Genomic DNA, 21,296 nt, shown 5'->3' with positions numbered 1-21,296 from the left:
TGCAGATACGGTGGAGTCACGTGCCAGGAGCCGGGACGACTTCCTGTTGGAGGCCAAGGCGGGGCGGGGTAGGGGGCGCGAGCGCCCCGTCTGGCTGGAGCGGGGGGAGGGGGGGTTCTTGTCAGAGCAACAAGATGGCCGCGGTGGCAGCTCCGCACCTCAGCGCGACGGCCCCGGGAGCCGCAGCCGCCGCCGCCGGCCCTGCCGCCCCGCAGCCCTGAGCGCCGCCCCGGCTGCTCCCACCGCCCCTGACAGGGCCGCCCCTGCTCCTGCCGCGCTCCTGTCGCCGCCGCCGCGGGCCCGCCCGAGCCGGAGGCGGAGGGAGCGGAGCCGGCCGAAAGCAGAGCGCTGAGCGCAGCCGCCGCCGCCTCGGATCCCGGGCCGCGCCGGAGCTGCCGTCCCGCCTGCTGGTGCGAGGAGGAGGGCGCGTCGCGGCGTCGCCGGGGCCGGACCTGGACCCGCTGGGACGCGTCGCCGCCCACCCGCCCGCGCCGCCGCCGCCGCTCGCGCCGGGACCTGAGCCCGCGGCGCCGGCGCTGAGCGGGCCCCCGCCGCCCGAGCGCCCCGCAGGCCCCGGGGCGGCTGCCCGAGTCGTTTTTGCCGCCGCCGCCGCCGCCGCCAGGCCCGCGCCGCCAGAGCCCCGCCGAGGAGCCGCCGCCGCCGCCGGGGACGGATCCCAGGTGAGCGCGGGCCGAGCCGCCGCAGCCGGCGGAGCTGTTGGCGTCGCCTTTGTTCGGCCGGGCCCGGAGCGCGAGGGGTCGCGGGTCCCGGCGGGAAGGGTGAGCGGCGCAGGGCGGCGGGAGGAGCTGCCTGCTGCGCGGGGCCGGGTGCGGGCGCGCGCGGGGAGAGAGGCTCGCGGTGCTCTGCGCGATCGGCACGGTCGGCGCGGCCACACGGCGGTTGCGTGTGTGGTGTCTGGAAACGATGCGGTTGGTGGAATTGGCTCCCCTGAGCAGTCACCCGCGGGCTTTGCATTTCTGATGGCATGCATGAACCCAAGCGTTTTCGGTGTGGGGCCTCCCGCGCCGTTGTTTGGGGGAGAGCAGGCGCGGGCGTGCCTAGGCGAGCGTGGAGGAGCCCCTCGGCCTCCCACGGGTCTGGAATCAGGTGGGCTGCTCGCCGCTCTGCAGGCTGCAGGACGATGCGCACGGGGGACGGGAGCCGACCCACAGTTGCCCCGCTCTCGGAGCGCGGAACCCGAGCGCCTCGGGGCCACCCCCGCTCGAGCGACGCCTCGTCTGCACCTTTGCCTGGTGGATAGGATTCATTAATAGATTCGTGCCTATTAAATGTGCAGATGCGGATACAAGGGTTCCCTGCGCGTTAACTCGGTGGAGAACCTTTCGCTTGCAGGTTACACGCAGCTTTGGGAATCTCACGGAAGATGCAGGATTGCTGCCTCCACGTCGCGGGGCGGGGGAGGAGGAGCCGCAGATCCTGGCTGCACCTCTTGCGGTGTAAGACGCTCGACAGCCTCAGGGATTTTGTGCAAAATGAGTGCAACTGTCTCGAACCTTTGCCTCTGTCAGATTGAACCTCCATTTGAGTGGTCTGCTCGGTTATGTCTAGGCATGAACTGCAGATTCTGAACTCAAAATGGTGCTCTGTAGTTGTCCAACTTAAGCGTCTTTAAGGAGTTGCAAGTTGGAGGCGTCTGGCTGGTTTAATCCATTGTGTTGCTGAGGTTCGGGTTTTCTCCTGTATCCGGTGTTCACGTGGATGTGCTGCGGTGTAGGTGGTCAGTTTGATGATCACTGTGTAGAGGCTGCTACGTCTCTGAACGTAATTTGACCCCGCAGGAGGCTTATTTTATGCAAGTTGTTTCCTACATTTAGAATTGTGTAACTATGGGGATGAGTTGAGGCACTGGAAATGCGGCTTGAGTGATCTTCGAAGACAGTGGTGGCCAGTTTGAAATGTGTAGGGGGTGCGACAATTCTACGCATAGATTCCTGACTTCCTTCAATACTACAAGAAGGAATAAAGGATAAAACTTAGCCCCAGGCCAGATGAACTTGGTTGGCAGAGGGCACCTTGAAGAAATTTACATTATTCCAGAACCACGGAAGGTGGTGAAGGTCTTTGAACACCTTTCAGTGTGGCACTCCTAGGATGCTTTGTTGGGGGAAATGATGCAAAATGAGGTTTTCAAAATGACTAACCCAGTTGTATTATCCGAATTAATATTATTATTGGTGTTCACAGATGATAATCGTCTGAATAGTTGTTACTTTGTTCTAAGTCTTTCATACTTCTTGTCCAAATCAAAGACCTTACTGTCTGGTACCTCTGATTTACTATTAAGGTATGAAATTAAATAAAAGTTGACACTGAGGCTGTCATGAGACTTAATCCTAACTACTTCATTTTGGATTCTGGCATTTAAAAATTTTAGTAGTAACCTGGGTACACGTCAAATTTGATTTTAGGTTTTCCTCCTCACATTGTTTATTGTTGCTCTTTTACAAGTGGCATATGTTTTAACACTTTGACAGAGATTATTTTGTAACAGGTTTATGTTTATACTTAGTTGGCTCAGGAATTTTGGAACAAATAGTTGCCTTAGAGTGCTGATTCTGAGGGAACGTGGAGCAGATTGTTTCATTTGACTCTCAATGATTAAATATAACTAAACCATGGGGGGAATACAGGAAACTTTAAATTACAGTATTTCTCACCACCACCACCTTTTTGTTAAACAGCCGGCTTTACGGAGATAAAATTGTGCTTTTCCAAATGCTGTCATCTGGCTCACTTCCAAAACCAAGCTGGAGGAGGAGGAGGTCAGGGCTGGAAAGGCGGCAGCCTTTTTCCTTAGTGAAGAGAGCTTTCAGTTGGAAAGAAATGGAAGGTAAAATTCCTACAGTACTGGCTGAGAATGGGTTGTTTGCATTACTTCCCAAACTCCAAGTGGGGGTGATAAGGTCCTGAATGTAAACTTACTATTGCTTGACTCAAGAAAGTGATGCTAATTTTAAATTTAAAAAAAGAGAGAGTACTAGTGAAAGTCTATTTCTCTATTATTTGATTTGAGCATATAGAATGTCTTTGACATCGTATAACTTCTTTAACAACTTAACATTTTAAGGCTTAGAGCCATTTTAAAGACTGTTTTATGGGGTGTATTTTTGGCCTTCCCCAGTAGGAATTAGATCCATGAGATTGCATGCTTATGTTTTCCATGATATGAACCTCTCAGTCAGGGTTTATTGTGTAAAGGTGATATCTGAGAAGATTTTGTAAGAAAGAAAATAGATTGGCTGTGAACTCTGAGGCTGTTCCACATATCAGAATAGCATATGAGTTAGTTAAGATTTGGGGATGGAGCAAGCAAAGATTACTTAGCCAGAGCAACTGAAGCCTGTGTGGAAAGCATGAGAAATGGAGAGGTAGCAAGGGAATATGACAAGGGACAGACTATAGAAAGCCTTGGAACGAGGGTAGGCTGAGGAAGCAGGAGGTGGAGCCCTGAGGAGGCAGTGCCTGCAGAGCTGTAAGTGGGCAAGAACCAGGTAACTCTGTTTTTGTCTGTTTGTTTTGCTTTTCTTTTTCTGTGATTAAAACTGTTTTGGCTTCTTACTCCTGATTTTGAGACAATCAGGTGGGTTTTTACCTTTTATTCCAGCTTTATTTCAGAGGCTCTTCTGATGTTTTATTTATTTATTTATTTATTTATTTATTTATTTATTAGATGAGCTGTAAGGAAATCTTTTCAAAGAGTATTGGCGTCGTGTTCTATTTTGTATGATAACTGGCTTCACGGTGAAGGTGACTGGATTTTATTTGCTTAATTAAGACAGTTAACATCTGAATAATTTTGTTTGAAGGTGTCATAGATTTAAGTAGAGGGAGCAGAGTATCAAGTGAGAACTGGCCTTTTTTTTTTCTTTAGGACATTTTACAGATTTTTTTTCTTTAAGCCAGTCTGATGATGACTATCTCCATTTTTACAAATTAGCTTTTATTATTTTTAAAATTTTTATTGGAGTATACTTGATTTACAATGTTGTGTTAGTTTCTGCTGCACAGCAAAGTGAATCAGTTATATATACATATATGTGTGTGTGTGTGTGTGTATATCTATCTGTCTATCTCTATATATAATCTATATATGTATCTCCACTCTTAGATTCTTTTCCCATATAGGTCATTACAGAGTATTGAGTAGATCAAATTAGCTTTTAAATAATTGTGCATTCATGAGGAGAACATTCTTTACTTTGCAAAATAATATACAGTAAGCTTTAAGATGTTTTCAATCATAAACATTCAACTTATACACAACTCTTCAGGAATATATTACTTAAAAATATAAAGACTCCTTGTCAGAAATAACTATAAAAGCTTACACAGAGAACGTATGTGTGACATTGAAACCAAAAAATGTGTACTCCTTGCCCAGTGAACTTGTTTGAATAACTTGATTAAAATAATCCCGTAACTTTTCTCTTGTGCAAATTATGTATTTGAACTGTAACTTATTTAATAAAAAGTAAAATAGTTATTTTTCAATTCTCCAACTGGAATGTGACAAGGATTTCCTTGTTAAAAACATGGTGAAAATTCATACCCTTTGTGCTATTTTTGGAGTTTTACTAAAAATGAATTATTTTCTTGGCCACACATGCTTTCAGAGAATGAAGAAGCTATTGCAGGGATGGAGAGCTGTTTGTTAAGAATGCATTCTTCCTCTGTAGCCCTCAAAGACTATAGAGCTGTGTGCAGAGCTAGACAATCTGGGCATCCAGCCATAAAACATCCCTGCTGTGGCACAGATAGTTGTTCGCACCCTCCTGAGCCCTCCATGGCTGCAAACCACAACAGAAGGAATGGCCTTGGGAAAGCAGCGTTCACTCCTATTTTGAACTCTTAATATTCTGTGTGGCTCTCTGAGTTCCAGCTCCGCATTGGGACTTTGGTTTTCTAAGATGTAGTAATGGTTAAGGGTAGGCAAGAATACAGCTTCTGAAATATGTCTCTTCTAGGCCAGTGGATTTCAACATTTGCTGTGGGAAATGAGCAGCGGGTTGTCTGTCTCAGGGTCTCCCTCTCCTTGTTTGCCTCTTTGCTGCAATACTATCCTGTTGGGGAATTACCTACCTGAAGACACATCACCTGGCCACTGGGCCCAAAGGAGAGAATTCTGTGGAGTCTGTCCTCCAGAGAAGAGAGCCTATGGGCTAGATAGGTCCCATGCGGCCTAGATCCCACTTTACTTCCTCATAAACCTTTTTTTTTTTCATAAACCTTTTTTGACACAAAATTAAAAAAATTTTTTGTACAAAAATATGAAAATGGAAGAGTGTGCAGACATGTCAGCTCATCTTTGTTATAAGGTTACAGCATTTTCTGTGAACACCCATCTACTTGTATAAATCCAGATGATCCCCTATGCTCCTCTAGAATACAAACACCTGAACAGCTTTTTTTCTTCAGTCTAAAGACCTTCTCTGTTTTCCTTCTTTAGAATGTTTTAGAAATTATTACACTGTTCTATTTCGTAATGCCCTTCCTCTGAAGGCCTGAAGTGCAAACCTACAATATCACAACATCAAGTCAAATTATTCTCAGCAGCGGGATAACCCCTGTCTGTGGCTGAGTCTTTTACTAACACTCAGGCTGGCTAGTGCCAAACGTGGTTAGTGCCGAGGTGGTTATTGGGCGTATGTGTTTTGCCAGATTCATTTTATGTGTACAGTCTAGCTTATTAAGGATAAGATTTCTCACAACTAAAATCAGTTGCTTGGGTTGAGTCTGGCAAAAGCATTGTTTATTTTTATTACCAAAGATAATTTGTTTTTAATTTTTCTTTTAATAAACGAATAACTTAAGATAGCAACCAGGAATTAAAGTTAAGGTCTGAAGCTGGGAAATGGCAGCAGAGGCAAAACTTATCACCTTCCCAACCATTGGGGCTGTGAAAAGATGTTAACATCAGGAATTGGGGGGGTGGGGTAGAATTACTCCTTTGATTACATTATGTTTTCTCACACTGTATATGAAATGCACAGGGGGAGGGGAAAGTGTGTAGGAAGGGAATTTACAGCAATAGACTTTATTCTTCAGGAGGCTGATGTTTTAAATGAGGTTTTGAGGGTAGGTGAGGGAAGCAGGTGTTGGCTGTGTGGAAGCAAGTACATTTGAGTCACTGAGGACAGTGGAGAATTGTGTGTGCGTGTTGGGGGGTTAGGAAGCATCCTCTCAGGTCGCCAGATCTCAGTTTAAAAATAATCTTCGGGGCTTCCCTGGTGGCGCAGTGGTTGAGAGTCCGCCTGCCGATGCAGGGGACACGGGTTCGTGCCCCAGTCCGGGAAGATCCCACATGCCACGGAGCGGCTGGGCCCGTGAGCCATGGCCGCTGAGCCTGTGCATCCGGAGCCTGTGCTCCGCAACGGGAGAGGCCACGACAGTGAGAGGCCCGCGTACCGCAAAAAAAAAAAATAAATAAAATAAAAAAAATAAAAATAAAAATAATCTTCAAATAGGTACAGCTAACATTTGAGCATCTACTATGTGATAGTGTGCCAAGGACGTGAGCGTTACTCTCTTACTTAATCCTCACAACACTCCCAGAAAATGGTTGCTTTAATTCTATTTTACAAAGGAGGAAAGGGAGGACAGAGAAGGAAATAAAAGATCCTACAGCTTGTAGGAAGTGAAGCCAGAATTTACACTCAGACAGTCCACTTCAAAGCCCTCACACATGGATAAATAGCTTGGATTATTTGAATACGTTTTTTTGTTTTTTTTGGCGATACGCGGGCCTCTCACTGTTGTGGCCTCTCCCCCTGCGGAGCGCAGGCTCATCGGGCATGGCTCACGGGCCCAGCCGCTCCGTGGCATGTGGGATCTTCCCGGACTGGGGCACGAACCTGTGTCCCCTGCATCGGCAGGCGGACTCTCAACCACTGCACCACCAGGGAAGCCCTGAATACATTTTTAATTAGTCTCTCTTCTTCTGGTCTGTGTCCCACCGATGCACTTTATGTATGTTTTCCATTCCTCAGCAGCAGCTTGTAAGGTAGGTAGTATATTGTGTTCATTTTCTAGATTGGGAAGCTGAGGCTGATGGAAGTTGAATAGTTTGCCCGAAGTTAGAGCCTTAATAATGTGTCTAGGTCCTCTGATGCCAGAGTCTGAGCCACTTTCTAAAGCCCAAGCCTGGTCATGTCGTTCCTTCCTTCACTCTACAAAAAATTTAATACCTTCTGTGTTCAGTAGCCACAGTGAAGATTGACCTCTCTCTGCCCTCCATGAGGTGTCCTTAGTGAGGGAGACAGGCACCAAACAAGTAAAAACAAACAAAGCAAAAAACTGAGATACGAATTAAATGTCGTGAAGCTTTCTTAAGTTCACAGCAATCCACGTTGGTATATAATTATACAACCATGTTCCACATCTCCCCTCTTGAAGCTGCATGTTAGCACGTGGGATGCTTAGAGAAGTCCAGCAGCAGAAGAAACGTTTACCTTCGTTAGCCCAGTCAGCCTTTCCCAGACTTATGTGACCACCAAACACTGTTTTCCCTTCGGTACTACCTTGTAGTGTAGTTCAGTGGAACAGACTTGGGAATGTGAAAAGAGAGTGCCCAGTCATTCGAAAGAGGGAGGGGACCCATGGGTCACAGTGGTCAGGCAGAACTTCACTTGAAATGGGCCCTGGAAGATTGATAGATAGCATTTGGCTGGGTGGAAGGGATATTCTACAAGGAGACAAATGGGCAAACCATGTTTGGGGGACATTTTGGCAAGTACCTAACCATAGCAGCTGGAACTCAGTATTTTTATTGAATAAGTGAACACCAAGACCTAGCTGTAAGTGGAGTTTTCATGTTGGCAGTAAGGTTTAGAAGGGGCTATATGGGTAGAATCTCCATTCTTTGGCTGGTTAGGAACTTTTGATGGTTGTTGATGGTGAACACCAAGACCTAGCTGTAAGTGGAGTTTTCATGTTGGCAGTAAGGTTTAGAAGGGGCTATATGGGTAGAATCTCCATTCTTTGGCTGGTTAGGAACTTTTGATGGTTGTTGATGGGCATGACATTGAACCAAGTGGTAGATTAGAAACTTGCATGGAGCTGATATACAGTGGATGGTTGGAGGGGAGGTCGGAAGCATGAAAACCATGGCTGTTGTGGTTGTCTGTGTCAGGCGATGGGAGCTTGGACAAGCGTAATGGTAGGAGCACACTGAAACGGTGTTAGGAAAAATCAGCAGGACAAAACAATACCGAATGATTGGTGTGGGCTGTTGGAAAGAAAGAATTCTAAGAGGTCAGACACCGTGCTCTCTGCTCTTTCTGGGATGTTCCAGAGAGGCTTTAAATTAAGTAAATAAAGAAGCTAATGTTAAACTGTTTGATTAAATACATAAGTGAGTCCTTTTAAAACGCTGATCGGGGAAAGATAGCACATAATATAGCAGTTTTAGGAGAGTTTATTGTTTGAGGTTCTAGGGTGGAGATTTGACTCACAGGCATAAATCCCAGTATGTACTGAGCCATGTAATAATAGGGCTCTGCTGTTAATTATGGTGAGTACTCTCAACGAAATTGAATTTTCTTAGTACCATCCCTGTAAAAAAAAAATCTTAACTCAGACTTTATATAACAGTCCCAGATAATATTGTAAACTTTATGGATATGGAATATTGACAAAAGAAAGGGAGAAAACAAATCTTAAATATTTCCAGAAAATATGAGATCAGATTATAATGTAAGTAGTATACCAGTGTTCTTGGTGGCTGTGTTGAAGTTACTAGAACTTTTTAAGTTAGGTGAGTTTATTAGAAGTGATAATATGTTCTTTATTAACAAAGAAAAAAAGCAACAAAATAGACTTTTTTCTTTTTTTACTCCTCTAGAATGGGGTGGGGAAGCTTTAAAACAGACAAAATATTATTTATTTGCCACACTCAGGTGATGAATAAGAACTTTAGCCACTGTTGTACCTTTGTATGTATTATGGTTTTGCATTTAATTGGTGAGCACTATTTATTCTCCCTGTTCATTTTGGACTCTAAACCCCAGCATAGCCACTTACAGAAAAAGCCTTAATTATCATCATCATTTCTCTATTAGGTTTTGAGTTCCTTGATAGCAGGGATAATAATGTTTTTGTCTTTGTAGTATCTACAATATTTTGTGGATACTAAGGTTAAAAAATTTCAATTTTGAGTCATTTGTTTCTTCAGAGATGTTGCTTCCACAAATGATCATGGGGGAAGGGAAGAGATTGATAATGACTACTTTTCGTCTGCTTTTTTTTTTTTTTTTTTAGTCTTTTTAGGATAGTGACCCACCATATTTTCAACTAGTCAGCCCAGCATGGGAGCACAGGATGCACCTGCAGGTGTGAGGAGAGTTATGCGATGAGTCCATCTTAACAGTCCTTGGTGGAATGCCTTGCACCGTGTTTTCTGTGGGTACCTGTAGGAATGGGCAGTTCTCTTTTCAGGCCTCTGGTCATTGCCAGTAAGTGCCACCAACCAAATTGTAAAGAAGTAATATGTGACATTTCTTAAGGACGTTTGAACTTTAGGTATAATTCCTGGTTTGCCTTTCACAGATCAGGTGACTATCATTAGATACGAGCCATTGGAAAAATCAGTGTTATAACTAATAGGATCATTCTGGCCAATCCACAATGTCTGGTTAGCATATATTAAATGTATTTTTCTATACTCCTCTAGGGGGACTCTGGAAATCAGATCGAATTTTAAAAGGATGTTGTCAAAATTCTTTTTCTTAAAATCAATTTATGTTAACTATAATTTAAGTACTCTTTTAGCACAGTTATTAAATGTGGTTAATTAGTTTACACATATGCCTAATTAGCCGTTGATGGCAGAATTTTGAATATGTAGATCCCACAGCCTGAGAACATGGGGTTTTCTCTTTAGCTTGTGGTCTTCCAACTAAATCTCAAATTAGTGGACATTGATTTCAGAATTCAGCCTTTAGGATTACTCACAAGTTTTTCTTGCCTTTTATTTGTCTTTCCTGTAACCCTCCCCCTCCGCTTTTTTCATTTGCTCTTTTCATGTTTTTAGGGTTTGTTTGTTTTTTTTTTTTCTCTCCTGAAACTTTGTACTTCAGAGATGGGAGTAAAGGCTTATCTTGAGGCAATAGGATGAACAGTGTGCTTTCTTTCCTTTCGATGTGTTGTTATTCTGCTAAGCCTATTTGCTCTGAAGATATAAAACCACAACTGGAGAATGGATTCCAGACTTCATAATAGCTATAGTTTTTTGAGTGCTTGTTGTGTGCCAAGTACAGGGCACTTAATACATTACCTACTTTATTCTCATCAACAGATGTGGAAACCAGGGCACCTCAGAGAGGTCAAGGCTCCCTGATTGCTGGGACTGTGCTCCTGGCTGTTCAGTTGTTCCCCCTCATTCAGATGGACAGAGTGATTTTTATTACCATTAAAGATATAAGAGATCAGGACTTCCCTGGCAGTCCAGTGGTTAGGATTCCTCACTTCCACTGCAGGGGGCACGGGTTCCATCCCTGGTTGGGGAACTAAGATCCCGCATGCTGCGCAGCATGGCTTGGGGCCCCAAATTTGATGTGTGGCATTTGGCTTCTTTTAATTTTAAAAATTTATCAAATGTTAACATAAATTACCTGTGTCTAATGGGTTCATAGCCCTAATATCAGTAGTATCATTTTGGGCTCTAAAAGTACATTGAAAGAAAACTAACTTTGATGTGTTTATAAGAAACGTTATTTCTCTTGGAAAAACCTGATAGTGAATTCTTTTTTTCTCCCTGATTTCTAACTCTGGCATCCAGAATGCAGCTGAGGCAGGAGCGTGTCTGTGAGACAAACATAGATCTCCTGAGATCTTATGGATTCCTTTTTTTTTTCTGCCACAGCAGCAGGTTTTTCTTAAAACATTGTTTGAAATTTATCATTACTGAAAATTTTAAGCCTGCTTAAAGGAATTCTAGTTTTGATTCAGATTATAAAAAGTAAGGCATTTTTATAAAAATCTGTGTCACCTTGACACTAGGATGCTTTAGTTATTAATGGGGTAAGCTAGAAGTAAGCTGCCTTTGATATATATGCGCAGTATATGATAACTGTCTGTCTTCTAATTCAACTACTTCCTACTACTTCCTGTTCAATCTCACATTCAGTTGGAAAGCAATTTCCTCACTTGACCCATTTTTCTTCTGTATTGTATCTTTCTTCCAGTTCTTCAACACAGAGAGTTTGAAGGAATGGAGTGTTGTAAACCCTAACAAGGTGAAGAGATTAAGATACCTGCTTTGGAATAAGCATTTTCTCATTTGTTTCTTCCTTTGGCTCTCTGGTTGGAGGGATAATGGTTTTGCTTGTTTACTTTCATGTCACAGTTTTCAGAAGAGATACATATTGAATGACTGGGAATGGTAGAGAGGCATATGGGTAAAGAAAAACACAGGTGTGTGTGGGGGTAAGGATCTTGTTTTAGTAACGGATAATTTAAGGATATTATAATTTTAGTAAATATATATGCAGTAAGCCTGGCATTAATAAAACTATATTGTAAAATGTCTATTTATCTGGAGACATGGGTCTCTTGATATCATTATCTTGTTATCATTAATGCCACCATTAGTCACAGGTTTGATGTTATCATGTGATGACATTTGTTTCGCACCCATGACTTTATAGAGTGCTTGAATTGGCTCTGTCCTTGCCAGATCAAATTCTAAATGTCCTAACATACCTAACAGAACACCAGTCTCTTCCCTGAAACCGTCTCTAAGTTCACTGTGTAAACTTTCTCTTTTCTGTCTACACTTATGCCTTTGGTGACCTTATTCAGTCCTGTGACTTTAAATACCATACATACCCTGAAGACGCCTACGTTTTGTTTTGCCAGCCTGGGTTGCTCCCAAGACTCAGTATTTGCATAGCTAGTTGCCTTCTCCACATCTCCACATGACTGTTTAGTGAGCATTTCCACCCCACAGGGTCAGGACCTGACTCCGCTCTTGCCCCCGCATCCACTCTGCCTGTACTCCTCCCTGTCTTACTCGAGAGCGCTTACATCCTTCTAGTTGCTCCAGGCTCAAACTTTGGAGTCCTCCTTGGGCCCCTCTTTCTTTCCATGTACAGTACATAGGACACTAAACAGGTGATTTCCAGGTAGTCCATGGGTCAAAGAAGAGATCACAAGGGAAAGTCAGAAAATACTTTGAACTGAATTTAAAAAAGAAAACACAACATATCAAAATTCATGTGATGCAGCTAAGCTGTACTAAGAGGGAAATTTATAGCTTTAAATGTCTATATTAGAAAAAGAGAAAGATCTCAAAGCAATAATTTAAGCTTCTACCTTATGATTCCAGGAACTGAAGAACAAACTAAACCCATAGCGAGCAAAAAGAAGGAAATAAAGATTAGAGTGAAGTCAATGAAATAGAAAACAGTAGAAAAGATCACTAAAACCAAAACCTGGTTAATTGAAAATATCAACTAAATTGGGAAACCTGTAGCTAGATTGACCAAGAAAAAGAGAGAAGATACAAAGTACCAAAATCAAGAATGAAGAGGGAACTTGAGAACTGATCTTACAGAAATTAAGTAGATACTCTGGATCACTTTGTGCAGACAAATTAGACACCATAGATGAAATGGACAAAATTCTAGAAATAGACAAATTACCAAAACTGACTCAAGAAGAATGAAAAGTCTGAATGGACATCTAACAAGTGAAGAAACTGAATTAGTAATTAACAGTTTGACACAAAGAAGAGCCCAGGTCATCTTGGCTTCACTGATAAATTCTGTTTACATAAAAAGGACTACTACGCAGCCTTCACAAACATTTCCATAAAATACAGGAGGAAGAAACACTTCCCACCTGATTCTGAGGCCAGTATTGCCATGATAACAAAGCCAAAGACATCATAAAAAAATTAAACTACAGCCCAATATCTCTCATCAATGTAAACACAAAAATCTTCAGTCTAATATTAGGAAGCCAAGTCCAGCAACATATAAAAAGGATTATGACCAAATGGGATTTATCCTAGGACTGCAAGTTTGGGTTAACATCCTAAAATCACTTAATGTCGTACCACCATATTGATAAAATCAAAGACAAAACCACATGGTCGTCGCAATAGATGCTGAAAAAGCATTTGACAAAATTCAGCTTCCATGCATGATTTAAAAAAAAACAAAAAAACCTCTCAGCAAATCAGGTAAAGAGAACTTCTTCAACTTGATAAAGGGTGTATAGGAAAAACATACAAAACACAAGGAGTTAACTCATATTTGAGGGTGAGCAACTAAATGCCTTCTCCCTAAAATTGGGAACAAGACAAGAATGTCCATTCTCCTCACTTCTACTCAACATTGTACTGGAGATTCTAGCCTGAGCAATCAGGTTAAAAAAAAAAAAGGCATTTATTGGAAGGGAAGAAGTAAAACTTTGGCATGATTCTGTATGTAGAAAACCCTAAGGAATTCTTACACACACACACACACACACAGCTACTAGAACTAGTAAACAAGTTCAGCAAGGTCACAGAATACAAGATCAGTATACGAAAATCATTTGTACTTCTGTATATACTAGCAAGCAATTTGAAAACGAAATTAAGAGAACAATTTCACTGTGGCATCAAAAAGAATTAAATACTTGAGAATAAATTTAACAAAAGAAGTGGAAGACTTGGACACTGAAAACTGAAAAACATGGCTGAGAGAAATTAAAGAAGATCCAAATGACTGGAGAAACAGTCTGTGTTCATGGATGGGAAGACACAATGATGTTAATATAGCAGTTCTCCCTAAATTGATCTATAAATTGAATGCAGTTCCCATCAAAATCACAGAAGGCTTCTTTTTTGCAGAAATTGACAAGCTGCTTCTAAAATTTACATGAGAATGCAAAAGACTTAGAATGGCCAAAATCATTTTGGCAGAAAACAAAGGAAGGTCTTAAAATTTCCAATTTAAGAATATACTATAGGGGCTTCCCTGGTGACGTAGTGGTTGAGAGTCGCGCGATGCAGGGGACACGGGTTCGTGCCCCGGTCTGGGAGGATCCCGTGAGCCATGGCCGCTGAGCCTGTGCGTCCGGAGCCTGTGCTCCGCAATGGGAGAGGCCACAACAGTGAGAGGCCCGCGTACCACAAAAAAAAATTTTTTTAAATATATATACTATAGGGGGACTCCCTGGCGGTCCAGTGGTTAAGACTTGGTGCTTCCACTGCAGGGGGCATGGGTTCGATCCCTGGTCTGGACACTAAGATCCCACATGCGGTGTGGTGTGGCCAAAACAAATAAACAAAAAGAATATACTATAAAGCTAAAGCAATTAAGACTGTGCCACTGGCACATGGACAGACATATAGACAAATGGAGCAGAATTGAGTGTTCAGAAATAAACCTTTATCTTTATGGTGAACTGATTTTTGACAGCGGTGCCAAGGCAGTTCAGTGGAGAAAGGATAGTCATTTGAATAAATGTTCTAGGACAGTTGGTTGGCTGTCCATATGCAAAAAACAAAAAAAAGGTGATTTAGACCTCACACCATATGCAAAAATGAACTCAGAGTGGATCATAGACTTAAATGTAAATACTGAAACTATAAAACCGTTAGAAAAAGTGCAGGAGAAAATCTTCAAGACTTTTGGTTAGACAAAGAGTTCATAGATAAAACACCAAAAGCATGATCCAAAAAGAAAAAAGTTTATAAAGTGGACTTTATCAAAATTAAAAATACTGTGCTTCAAAAGATACCATTAAGAACATGAAAAGACAATCCACAGACTGGAAGAAAATATTTGCAAATCATACAGCTGATAAAGGACTTGTTTCATATTATATAAAGAACAACTCTTGTAACCCAATAATAAGACAAAATACCCAGTTAAAAATGGACAAAGGATTTCAGTAGACATTCACCAAAAAAGGTATACAAATAGCTAATGAGCACATAAGATGCTCAACATCATTAGATTTCAGGAAATGAAAACTAAAGCCATATCCACTTCATATCTACTAGAATGGCTACAATCAAAAGGACAGGCAATAACAAGGACTTGAAGAAATGGGGAACCTCACCCATTGCTGGTGGGAATTGCTTGGTGCAGCAGCTTTGGAAAACAGTTTGGCAATTTCTTAAAAAGTTAAACATAAATTTAGCTATGATCCAGTAGTTCCTTTCCTACATATCTACCCAATACAGATAAAAACATATCTTCACACAAAAACATGAACATGAAAGTTATTCATAATAGCCAATAAGTGGAAGTAATCCAAACTACCGTCAACTGGTAAATGGGTAAATGAAATGTGGATATCCATATGGATATCCATACAATGGAATATTATTCAGCAATACGAAGAATGAAGTTGGGATACATGTTACAGTGTGGATGAATCTCAAAAACATTGTACCAACTGAAAGCAGCCAAATTTCATTTACGTGATATTTCCAAAAAGGGCAAATCTGTGGGATCCAGAAGTGTGTTAGTGGTTGTGTGGGGCTAAAGGTGAGAATGGAGATTGGCATGAAGGATCTTTGGTGGATAATGAAATTGTTTGAAAACTGGATTATGGTTATGGCTGTATAACTCTAAATTTACTGTGCATCATTTTTTTTTTAAGAAGGAAAAATGCTATCTTAAGGCTTTGATGCATGTTAAAATATATATACTTATTATCAGACATTTTCATCTTATTTTGTATTAAAAATATGAGAATTGTTCTTTGTGTGATTTGTGGGGTTTTTTGGTTTTATTTTGGGGGTGTATTACCATTGCTATTTAATGTTCTTTATAGTCAAGGTGTTAATGGATTAGTGACCAGCATTATATCTTGTATATCTGCTGCATTTCCAAGAATGAGTCTTAACTAATTTAAGCTATTTAAAATTTGCAGATCTTTGGGGTTTATAGAGGAGAAAACTGCGATCCAAAGAGGTGGTGTGACTTGCGTAAGATCAGACAGTCCTGGGTTCAAACCCAGGTCTTGCCAAAAAAAACCCACTAGCTTTATGTCTTTTGACCTAGGTAAATGAGCAAAGAAAAAGATAATTTATAAAAGAGACTAGTAATCAAACATTTAAAAAATTTATCTTGCCAGTAGTCAAAGAAAAGCAAATTAGAGAAACCAGAAAATTTTTTTGACATATTCAGTTGGCAAAGCTCAAATATAATCCTAAGGAGAATGAGAAAAGAAAATCTTCGACTCATATGGTGCTAGTGAAAATGTGGCAGTGAAAATGAGTACAAACACCTGTAGGCAGTGAAAATGGTAGTACATATCAAACGATTCAAATACCTTAATACCCCTAATGAGGTTATTTATTGGGCATCTTTATTAAGGTATTTTTCCCCACATATACTAAACTGCACATATTTAAAGTATACCATTCAATAAATTTTTATATACCTTTGAAACCATCCCCACAGTCAAGGCAATGCGCATATCTGTTGAGGTTAAGTTTTGAAGTATGTTGGTAGGAGTGGTGGGGCAGTGCACTGGAGGGGGATGAGAAGCAAAATTTTAAAACCACATGACCACTGGAAAACGATAGTAGAGGGAATGGGGATGCCTTCCTTATAATTTTGCCCATAAAGGTAAGCTAAACATAGCAGTTTTTGAAATATTTGTCATTCTTGTAGGAAGGTAATTATCTCTTAAATATTATTTAATCAAACCTTTTCTTTTGGGGCTAAAATCTATTCTTTTGAAAGTATAGAAAAGCATTGTGGTTAAGAGATTTGGGGACTTCACACACAAAGTTTTAACAACAGAAGTGGGAGCTGACGTATGGTTGCCGTCTTTTTTTTTTTTAATTGTTTGATTTAGTATTTATTTATTGTTTATTTATGGCTGCATCGGGTCGTAGTTGCGGCACACAGGATCTTTTGTTGCAGTGCGTGGGCTTCTCTCTAGTTGTGGTGGGTGGGCTCCAGAGCACATGGGCTCTGTAGTTGCAGCACGTGGGCTCAGTAGTTGCGGCATGCGGGCTTAGTTACCCTGTGGCATGTGGGATCTTAGTTCCCCGACCAGGGATCGAACCCACGTCTCCTGCATTAGAAGGTAGATTCTTAACCACTGGACCACCAGGGAAGTCCCGGTGGTCCCGACATTTGACTGAAAACCACCATCATCCGCTCTTATCATTATTTTATAAAACAAAAGACGTTCCCATGCAAAGAAGTAGAAAGGACACCATCTTAGAGGAGAGTCCTATAAATTAAGTGAATGTAACTTGGTGAAAAATGTTCCTCATCCTTATTTTTCTAATTTTGTGACGTTATCTGGAGTTACTTGATAGTGGGGTTGGTTTCACAGCTGTATACATATATCAAAATTTACTGAATGGTATACTTTAAATATGTGCAGTTCATTCTCATTAACTGACAACCAGCATTTGAGGACCACTGGTATAAGCATGGTCTTGGGAGTATAAATTCCGGGATAGATTTCTGGGAATGCCACTTACCAGCTCAGTGACTTAATTTCTCTGAGCCTTTGCTCATCTGGAAGAAGTGGATAATAACGCCCACTACAGGGAGACTATACAGATTAAATGAGATAGTGCATAAATTTGATACATTGCAGGTACACGTTATCTTCCCTGTATTCAGCCCTGCCAAGTCTATTCCTCCCTACCACACATTTGTGCTATCATTTATTTGTGTGTATATTACTGTAATTTCAAAGGAGTGATTCAAGTCTAGAGAGTGGTATTGTTTTAACCCTGTCATAGACGTGACCCTAGTAATCACTTTGGTATGATTTGTAAGGTGTGGGAGGGGGTTGTTTTATCCTGAAAAAATCCACAGATGGCCTATAAAATTATTGCTTGAACAAAAGGCATGGAATAGAGATTGAATTTGTACTCTTTGTAGACTGTTAGGATTTGTTCTTGTGATGATTATATTGTCCGTTTAATTTACTGTATTTCACACAGAGAAGCCCCATTCAGGGTTCCAGAAGTCCTTATTAAATCGATCTTCTGTGGCATTTAATTATCATATTGTGGTAAAACTTTGTTCAGTACGATCAGATACCTAAGAAATATACAGTCACTCAGTCACATATGTTAAAGAGAGAAAGGAGAGGAGGAGAGTAGAGGGAGCAATAATATCTCCTTTTCAGTTCCACTAATATCTTTCTTAGATCTGTAATCTCCAGTACTTTTAAAGCTTTGGGTAATGAAAAGCAACTTCCTGATTCAAGAATAGTAGTTATTTATGCCCTGGTGCGAAACAAAAAGACAGCTTCTTAGGTCAAAAGGAAACATTTATTGAGCCTTAACCTTGTGGTAGGACAGGATCTTAACCTTTTAAGTAGTCACAGAACGCTTTGAGACTCCAGAAAACCTAAATGGAATGAAGAAGAAATTTTAATTATAAAAGAATTTCTCTCCAGAAAGTTTCTTCTTTTCAATAATGTTAATAAAATTCTTTCATGGGAATTCCCTGGTGGTCCAATGATTAGGACTCGGTGTTTGCCAGGGCCCAGGTTCAATCCCTGGTTGGGGAACTAAGATCCTGCAAGCCATGCAGTGCAGCCAAAAAATAAAAAATAACATAAATTCTTTTATACTTTTTAATATTTATTATTTGAATTGTCTCAGATTTTTAAAAAGAGGGAAAGCTATTGACTTTCCTTTGTGAAGCTAGCATAATTATACCAAAAACATGAAAATGATATCAACAAAGCTATCTTTAGATTTCTATTAACATAAATATAATCTGAGAATCTTAAGTAATTTACAGAAAGTATAATTCATCAGTGATAGCATTATTTCTTTTTTTTTTTTTTTTTTTTTTTTTCGGTATGCGGGCCTCTCACTGTTGTGGCCTCCCCCGTTGCGGAGCACAGGCTCCGGATGCGCAGGCCCAGCGGCCATGGCTCACGGGCCCAGCCGCTCCGCGGCATATGGGATCCTCCCAGACCGGGGCACGAACCCGTATCCCCTGCATCGGCAGGCGGACTCTCAACCACTGCGCCACCAGGGAGGCCCGCATTATTTCTTTAACATCTCTTTCTAAAGAGAATTAGAGACATGCAGTAGCATAAAATTATCTTAACTGCTACCTGGGAAGTCACTGAGTAAAATTCAATATCCTTTTGACTCCTGCTTCTGGCTAAGGCAGACTAGCTGTATCAGACCACCCCTGCTGCCAAGAACTAAAAAAGTTAGGTGGAATATAAAAAGCAACTCTTTGAAGGCATTGGAAGCTACCAGGGTATTGAGGACTTTCTTCCCTCCCCTCCCCTCTCCTCCTCTTTCTTTCTTCCTTCCTTCCTTCCTTCCTTTCTTTCCTTCTTTCTCTTCCTCCCTCCCTCCCTCCCTTCCTCCCTTCCTCCCTTCCTTTCTTATTTATGGCTGCATTGGGTCTTCGTTGCTGTGCACAGGCTTTGGTTGCGGCGATTGGGGGCTACTCTTCGTTGCAGTGTGTGGGCTTCTCATTGCAGTGGCTTCTCTTGTTGCGGAGCACAGGCTCTAGGTGCGCAGGCTTCAGTAGTTGTGGCTTGCGGGCTCCAGAGCGCAGGCTCAGTAGTTGTGGCGCACGGGCTTAGTTGCTCCACGGCATGTGGGATCTTCCCGGACCAGGGCTCGAACTGATGCCCCCTGCATTGGCAGGCAGATTCCTAACCACTGCCCCACCAGGGAAGTCCCAGCTTTGAGGATTTTGAGGGGCCAAGATCCCCCAAAAGAAGGGAGGTAAGAGGCAGAATAAACATTTGCTGCCACATGACCCCTCAGAGGCATTTGCCAACTCAAAAGCTGTAACTGAAGAGCTGAACAGAAAACTGAGGCTGAGAAGCTAAGTAGAGTGTTCAGATTTGGCGGGGTTGGGGGGGCACAAGAGGAATGTCAGGGATGACAGTGAGGAAAGGACCCTGATAAACATCCCAGGCTTTTGGTTGGGCCTCCCTAATTGCTTTCCCCCACCCCTAAACAAAAGTTTTATCCTAGGAGTAATGATGAACATACAGATCATCCTGAAATCCAGCCCTTGCAGAAACTAAAACTTACTTTTGAATTGGTTAAAATAGATTAAAGTGATTTCACCTCTACTCTGAAGTGCCTGTCAGAAGCAAAAGTAAATAAATGTTCTCTAGAGGGAGATAATATCATCCAGTCTCAGATATCTCCACAATTTTTCCATGCAGTGACTAACATTCAGTCCAAAACTAGGCATGTAAAAAGACTGAATATCAAGAGAAAAGACAGACAATAAGGACACACACAGAAGATCCAGGTATTAGGGTTATCAGACTTGGACTTTAAGATAACATCAATTAATATGCTCAGAAAATTTAATGACATAAGAGTTTCAGCAGAAAACTGTAAACTATTAAAAAAATTAAATGGAAATTCTAGAATTGAAAAGTACAATAACAGAAGGGTTTCATAGTAGATTAATCACAGCTGAAAAGAGCATTCATGAACTGGAAGACAGATTAGAAGAAAATATCCATGCTAAAGCACAGAGACGAAAGGATAAAAAAGGAAAAGAAAAAATACATAGACAAATGGGACACTTTGATGTCTAAAATACTTATATTTGGAGTCTCAGAAGGAGAGGAGAAAGAAGGTCAAGAGTAATAGTTAAATGGCTGAAAATCGGAACTTCCCTGGTGGTCCTGTGGTAAAGAATCCGCCTTCCAATGCAGGGGACACGGGTTTGATCTTCGGTTGGGGAATTAAGATCCCACATGCCATGGGGCATCTAAGCCCATGTGCCACAACTACTGAGCTCACGCACCTCAATGAGAGAGCCCGCATGCCACAAACTACAGAGCCCGTGCGCCACAACTACAGAGCCCACGTGCCCTGGAGCCCACGTGCCACAGCTAGAGAGAAGCCCACTCACCACAACGAAGAGCCCTCACGCTGTAACAAAAGATCCCACATGCCTCAACGAGGATCCCGCATGCTGCAACTAAGACCTGACGCAGTCAAAAAAGAAAGAAATTTAAAAAATGGCTGAGAATCTTCCAAAACTGATGAATGCTATCAAACCATAGATTTAAGAATCACTATGGACCTTAGCAGGATTTAAAAAAAAAAAAAAAGGGGAGGGAAGGAGGAAGGAAAGGAAAGGAAAAACTGCTAAAAACCAAAGAAAGTCTTAAAATTAGCCAAAGAAAGAAAAATGCATTACCTTCAAAGGAGTAATAGATGATTGACTTTGCAGAAGAAATGGAAATTGGAAGACAGTGGAATATCTTCAGAGTTTTGCAAGAAAATAACTGCCAACCTAGACATTTATATCAAGCAAGAATCAAGGTAGGATATAGACATTTTCAGACAG

The 21,296-nt window shown here is 41.6% G+C and overlaps 1 protein-coding gene across 4 annotated transcripts in view; it reads left to right on the top strand.

Annotated features, from left to right (window-relative positions):
- The first annotated feature begins 532 nt into the window (after positions 1-532).
- Positions 533-21,296, top strand: part of TNRC6C (trinucleotide repeat containing adaptor 6C) — a 126,786-nt gene continuing 106,022 nt past the window's right edge. For 3 of the 4 annotated variants that reach the window (XM_082603641.1, XM_082603642.1, XM_082603640.1), the window contains exon 1: positions 533-680. The gene's annotated coding sequence lies outside the window, so the exon portion shown is untranslated. The remainder of the gene's footprint in view (positions 681-21,296) is intronic. The other variant, XM_082603643.1, reaches the window with a different exon arrangement.

Source organism: Mesoplodon mirus, assembly GCF_964341445.2.
Source record: "Mesoplodon mirus genome assembly, chromosome: 18".
Lineage (NCBI taxonomy): Eukaryota > Metazoa > Chordata > Mammalia > Artiodactyla > Ziphiidae > Mesoplodon > Mesoplodon mirus.
Note: the sequence above shows the minus strand (reverse complement) of the source record. Positions and strands in the feature narration are given on the sequence as shown.